Source organism: Oncorhynchus gorbuscha, linkage group LG22, assembly GCF_021184085.1.
Source record: "Oncorhynchus gorbuscha isolate QuinsamMale2020 ecotype Even-year linkage group LG22, OgorEven_v1.0, whole genome shotgun sequence".
NCBI classification, from domain to species: domain Eukaryota; kingdom Metazoa; phylum Chordata; class Actinopteri; order Salmoniformes; family Salmonidae; genus Oncorhynchus; species Oncorhynchus gorbuscha.
This window is the reverse complement of record NC_060194.1, coordinates 8,642,412-8,649,884: the sequence shown is the minus strand read 5'-3', so window position 1 is coordinate 8,649,884 and position 7,473 is coordinate 8,642,412.

Sequence of the window (7,473 nt, the reverse complement as noted above, 5' to 3'; positions counted from 1 at the left end):
CCCAACTCGGAGAGGGTGGAGAGGAGGATCTGATGGTTCACAGTATCGAAGGCAGCCGATAGATCTAGAAGGATGAGAGCAGAGGAGAGAGAGTTAGCTTTAGCAGTGCGGAGCGCCTCCGTGATACAGAGGAGAGCAGTCTCAGTTGAATGACTAGTCTTGAAACCTGACTGGTTTGGATCAAGGAGGTCATTCAGAGAGAGATAGCGGGAGAGCTGGCCAAGGACGGCACGTTCAAGAGTTTTGGAGAGAAAAGAAAGAAGGGATACTGGTCTGTAATTGTTGACATCGGAGGGATCGAGTGTAGGTTTTTTCAGAAGGGGTGCAACTCTCGCTCTCTTGAAGACAGAAGGGACGTAGACAGCGGTCAGGGATGAGTTGATGAGCGAGGTGAGGTAAGGGAGAAGGTCTCCGGAAATGGTCTGGAGAAGAGAGGAGGGGATAGGGTCAAGCGGGCAGGTTGTTGGGCGGCCGGCCGTCACAAGACGCAAGATTTCATCTGGGGAGAGAGGGGAGAAAGAGGTCAGAGCACAGGGTAGGGCAGTGTGAGCCGAACCAGCGGTGTCGTTTGACTTAGCAAACGAGGATCGGATGTCGTCGACCTTCTTTTCGAAATGGTTGACGAAGTCATCTGCAGAGAGGGAGGAGGGGGGTGGGGAGGAGGATTCAGGAGGGAAGAGAATGTGGCAAAGAGCTTCCTAGGGTTAGAGGCAGATGCTTGGAATTTAGAGTGGTAGAAAGTGGCTTTAGCAGCAGAGACAGAGGAGGAAAATGTAGAGAGGAGGGAGTGAAAGGATGCCAGGTCCGCAGGGAGGCGAGTTTTCATCCATTTCCGCTCGGCTGCCCGGAGCCCTGTTCTGTGAGCTCGCAATGAGTCGTCGAGCCACGGAGCGGGAGGGGAGGACCGAGCCGGCCTGGAGGATAGAGGACATAGAGAGTCAAAGGATGCAGAGAGGGAGGAGAGGAGGGTTGAGTAGGCAGAATCAGGAGATAGGTTGGAGAAGGTTTGAGCAGAGGGAAGAGATGATAGGATGGAAGAGGAGAGAGTAGCGGGGGAGAGAGAGCGAAGGTTGGGACGGCGCGATACCATCCGAGTAGGGGCAGTGTGGGAGGTGTTGGATGAGAGCGAGAGGGAAAAGGATACAAGGTAGTGGTCGGAGACTTGGAGGGGAGTTGCAATGAGGTTAGTGGAAGAACAGCATCTAGTAAAGATGAGGTTGAGCATATTGCCTGCCTTGTGAGTAGGGGGGGAAGGTGAGAGGGTGAGGTCAAAAGAGGAGAGGAGTGGAAAGAAGGAGGCAGAGAGGAATGAGTCAAAGGTAGACGTGGGGAGGTTAAAGTCGCCCAGAACTGTGAGAGGTGAGCCGTCCTCAGGAAAGGAGCTTATCAAGGCATCAAGCTCATTGATGAACTCTCCGAGGGAACCTGGAGGGCGATAAATGATAAGGATGTTAAGCTTGAAAGGGCTGGTAACTGTGACAGCATGGAATTCAAAGGAGGCGATAGACAGATGGGTAAGGGGAGAAAGAGAGAATGACCACTTGGGAGAGATGAGGATCCCGGTGCCACCACCCCGCTAACCAGAAGCTCTCGGGGTGTGCGAGAACACGTGGGCGGATGAAGAGAGAGCAGTAGGAGTAGCAGTGTTGTCTGTGGTGATCCATGTTTCCGTCAGTGCCAAGAAGTCGAGGGAGGCATAGGCTGAGATGAACTCTGCCTTGTTGGCCGCAGATCGGCAGTTCCAGAGGCTACCGGAGACCTGGAACTCCACGTGGGTCGTGCGCGCTGGGACCACAAGATTAGGGTGGCCGCGGCCACGCGGTGTGGAGCGTTTGTATGGTCTGTGCAGAGAGGAGAGAACAGGGATAGATAGACACATAGTTGACAGGCTACAGAAGAGGCTACGCTAATGCAAAGGAGATTGGAATGACAAGTGGACTACACGTCTCGAATGTTCAGAAAGTTAAGCTTACGTAGCAAGAATCTTATTGACTAAAATGATTAAAATGATACAGTACTGCTGAAGTAGGCTAGCTGGCAGTGGGTGCGTTGTTGACACTACACTAATCAAGTCGTTCTGTTGAGTGTAATAGTTTCGACAGTGCTGCTATTCGGGGGCTAGCTGGCTAGCTAGCAGTGTTGTTTACGTTACGTTGCGTTAAAAGAACGACAATAGCTGTCTAGCTAACCTAGAAAATCGCTCTAGACTACACAATTATCTTTGATACAAAGACGGCTATGTAGCTAGCTCTGTAGCTAGCTACGGTCAAACAAATCAAACCGTTGTACTGTAATGAAATGAGATGAAAATGAGATACTACCTGTGAATGCGACCGGGTTGTGAGTCTATTCGGTAGACGTTGGCTAGCTGTTGGCTAGCTGTCGGCTAGCTGTTGGCTAGCTGTCGGCTAGCTGTTGGCTAGCTGTTGGCTAGCTAGCAAAGTCTCCTACGTTAAGGACGACAAATAGCTGGCTAGCTAACCTCGGTAAATTAAGATAATCACTCTAAGACCACACACTCTAAACTACACAATTATCTTGGATACGAAGACAGCAAAGACAGCTATGTAGCTAGCTAACACTACACTAATCAAGTCGTTCAGTTGAGTGTAATAGTTCTACAGTGCAGCTAATCGGTGAACGTTAGCTAGCTGGCTAGTGAAGACTACTTTAGGACGGCGAAATACGATAATTACGCAATTATCTTTGATACAAAGACGGCTATGTAGCTAGCTAAGAAGAAATTGCTAAGATTAGACAAAACAAACCGTTGTGCTTTAATGAAATGTAATGAAAAAGTTATACTACCTGCGGAGCGAAGTGACGATGCGACCGCTCACTCCAACTCAGCTCCATTGAATACTACAACACACGAAGGAGAAAATGCTTCATAGCATATAAAGGACGAAATTCTCTGTTTTCTCTGTGGTAACATCTGTCTTTTCTGACTTACACAAAACGTCCAAGACTTCTGTACAGTCTCTTCCACTTGTATAACTCCTTTCATTTACAGCCAACTTACTTTTCTCCCTTGCTCCAGGAAATAGAAGGATTAAAGCCTATTATCCAATACTTTCTTAACTTCTGAACAGTAGATTTGGATGAAAAGACATGAGAAACACCTGCTAGCTCATTTAGATCAAAGGCAGACCGCTGAAGTCTTAATTGAATGGAGACCAATTATTTTTAATGAAGATGTTTGTTCTACTTCAGAGCTAGGAATTCCCCTTTCTGTCTGGGGAGGGGAGGAGAAGAAAACAAGGATGGTTCCCAAGGCTCCAACTCATATCTAACAACAAGGAGGATGTGTCTCAAATTGCACCTTATTTCCTTTATAGTGCCCATAGGGCTCTGGTCAAAAGTAGTGCCCTATATAGAGAATAGGGTGCCCTATATAGGGAATAGAGAGAAAAAGAAAAGAAAGATGAGGCAAACAAAGAGAGACATGTAGAAATTTGATATTTATAAGGCTTTGATGATTTTCTGAAAATGACTCACTCTGGTATCAACTCAAATTGGGTGTAATTCATTAAATGTATTCAGAAAATCAACGGACGACAGAAACTTCCTGTCGATTCAGTGTTTTCTCATGCTCACGCAGTAGAGACGAGGTGCGAGGCAGGGCTGCAGTCTGATAACTTGCATTGTTCCATGTTTACATGTCGGAGGGTGCAGAGTTGGGCAGAGTGCAGCCCTTGACCTCACTCACCTCGGGTGCCAAGGGAGTCTAAACAGCTGACCCTGTTTTCCACTTTCAGAGGAAAGGTTTTCTGTGAGCAGTTTTCTTCCTATTAAAAAAGTTGATCAGTAGGCAAGCTGGAAAGGACAACATAGATTCCTATAAGGCCATAGAGATCTTGTATTTCTGTGAATCATAATATTTAAGGCACAATTCACTTAACAATGTTTGTCAGTTACTTTCAGACAGCTTTCTCAAGAGGGGTCAAATGTCGAGATGGATCCCACAATTGTCACGTTTGTCGTAACGAGGAGACCAAGGCGCAGCGTGATTGGAATACATTCTCCTTTTATTAAAACAAAGAACACTTTAACAAACAAAACGACTGTGACGCTATAAACAACTAGTGCTGACATGCAACTACACAGACAGTAACCCACAAAACCAAAATGGAAAATGGCAACCTAAATAGGATCCCCAATCAGAGACAACGATAAACAGCTGTCTCTGATTGGGAACCAATTCAGGCCACCACAGACCAACATATACCTAGACATACCACAACCCCATAAATATACAAAAAACCCTAGACAAGACAAAAAACACACATACCACCCTCGTCACACCCTGACCTAACCAAAATAATAAAGAAAACAAAGATAACTAAGGTCAGGGCGTGACAACGATATTATTTTGCACCCCATTATTTCTATCTCTACTTTCCACATTCTTCCACTGCCAATCAATCATTCCAGTGTTTTACTTGCTATATTGTATTTACTTCGCCACCACATGGCCTTTACTTCCCTTATCTCACCTCAGTTTCTCACATTGTATATAGACTTATTTTTCTACTGTATTATTGACTGTATGTTTGTTTTACTCCATGTGTTGTTGTATGTGTCGAACTGCTTTGCTTTATCTTGGCCAGGTCGCAATTGTAAATGAGAATTTGTTCTCAACTGGCCTATCTGGTTAAATAAAGGTGAAAAAATGCTCTATGCCTCAATCCCAAATAAACTTGAGCCTTTATATCAACTAGAGGTCGACTGATTATGATTTTTCAACGCTGATAGCGATTATTGGAGGACCAAAAAAGCCGATTAATATTTGTATTTATTTATTTGTAATAATGACAATTTCAACAATACTGAATGAACACTTTAATTTTAACTTAATATAATACATCAATAAAATCAATTTAGCTCGAATAAATAATGAAACCTGTTAAATTTGGTTTAAATAAGGCAAAAATAAAGTGTTGGAGAAGAAAGTAAAAGTGCAATAAGTGCAATATGTTCCCAGGTAAGATGTTTTAGGTTGTAGTTATTATAGGAATATTTCTCTCTATACCATTTTGTATTTCATATACCTTTTACTATTGGATGTTCTTATAGAAACAAAGAACACTTTAACACGTTACATTGCCAGTGTAACAGTAAAGCTTCCGTCCCTCTCCTCGCCCCTACCCGGGCTCGAGCCAGGGACAAATCGACAACAGCCACCCTCGAAGCATCGTTACCCATCGCTCCACAAAAGCTGCGGCCCTTGTAGAGCAAGAGGAACAACTATTTCAAGGTCTCAGAGCAAGTGACGTCACCGATTGAAACGCAGTCTCCTCGTGGAGTGCAATGTAATCGCCCACAATCGTTGTCCAAAAATGCCGATTGTTATGAAAACTTGAAATCGGCACTAATTTATTGGCCATTCCGATTAATCGGTCGACCTCTAATATCAACTGTCCCCAAACTAGGCGTCGCCATCCAATATGGGGAAACCAGGCTTGGTATTCATAGCTGACTTTGAAAAGGCTTTTGATAAAGTATGACTGGAATTTATTTATAAATGCCTGGAATATTTCAATTTTGGAGAATCTCTTATACGATGGGTTAAAGTTATGTATTGTTAACCCTAGGTGTAAAATAGTAAATAATGGCTACTTCTCAGAAAGTATTAACCAGTTATGCATTAGGGGGCGCTATTCAAATTTTTGGATGAAAAACGTTCCCGTTTTAAACAAGATATTTTGTCACGAAAATATGCTTGACTATGCATATAATTGACAGCTTTGGAAAGAAAACACTCTGACGTTTCCAAATCTGCAAAGATATTATCTGTGAGTGCCACAGAACTGATGCTACAGGCAAAACCAAGATTAAATTTCAAACAGGAAATGCCCCAGATTTTGGAGGCGCTTTGCGCTTTGTTCCAATGTCTCCTTATATGGCTGTGAATGCGCAAGGAATGGGCCTACACTTTCTGTCGTTTCCCCAAGGTTCTGCAGCATTGTGACGTATTTGTAGGCATATCATTGGAAGATTGACCATAAGAGACTACATTTACCAGGTGTACGCTCGGTGTCCTCCGTCGAAACTATTGTGTAATCTCCAGGCGCGTGCATGTTTCCATTTTGAAGAGAGGAGAAACTAAACTGCCACGAGTGACTTATCATCGAATAGATATGTGAAAAACACCTTGAGGAATGATTCTAAACAACGTTTGCCACGTTTCTGTCGATATTATGGAGTTAATTTGGAAAAAAGTTAGCGTTTTAATGACTGCATTTTCGGGGTATTTTCTCAGCCAAACGTGATGAACAAAATGGAGCAATTTCTCCTACACAAATAATATTTTTGGAAAAACTGAACATTTGCTATCTAACTGAAGAGTCTCCTCATTGAAAACATCCGAAGTTCTTCAAAGGTAAATTATTTTATTTGAATGCTTTTCTTGTTTTTGTGAAAATGTTGGCTGCTGAATGCTAGGCTTAATGCTATGCTAGCTATCAATACTCTTACACAAATGCTTGTTTTGCTATGGTTGAAAAGCATATTTTGAAAATCTGAGATGACAGTGTTGTTAACAAAAGGCTAAGCTTGAGAGCCAATATATTTATTTCATTTCATTTGCGATTTTCATGATTAGTTAACGTTGCGTTGTGCTAATGAGCTTGAGGCTATACTTAAGATCCCGGATACGGGATTGCTCGTCGCAACAGGTTAAACTGTCAACTGTCAAGAGGAGTGAAACAAGGTTGTCCACTATCATCATATCTATTTACTATGGCCATCGAAATGTTAGCTATTAAAATCAGATCCAACAATAATATCAAGGGCCTAGAAATCCAGGGCTTACAAACAAAGGTGACATTGTACGCTGATAATTCATTCTTTTAAATTCACAATTTGGATCCCTCCACAGCCTCATAGCGGATCTAAATAATTTATCTAACCTCTCTGGATTACAACCAAATTCTGATAAGTGTACTATGTTACGTATTGGATAACTAAAAAACACAACTTTTACATTACCGTGTAGTTTACTAATAAAATGGTCTGACTGTGAAGTGGACATGAAACAATTCATATCCCGAAAGAAAGAAATGATCTCACTACAATATATTTTGGGAAAGTTTGCAAACATAGATAAGATCTTGCTACCATGGAAAGGACAATACCTGTCTATTTGTGGAAAAATCAGCCTGATTAACTCTTTAGTCATATCCCAGTTGACCTATTGGCCTCGCCTACAGCTAGCGACCAGTTAAAAAAAAAAAAAATAGCAAATATTATTCCATTTTATTTGGAACGGCAACCCAGACAAAATTAAACGGGCCTATTTATATAATTAATATGAATTAGGAGTGCAGAAATGATGAAATATTAAAGCATTAGTCATACAAAAATTATACCTCAATCCGAACTGGTTCTCTAGCAGATTAGTAAGAATGTCTCACCCCATGTTCAAGAATGGCCTTTTTCCCTTTATTCAGATTACAACATCTCACTTTCGGT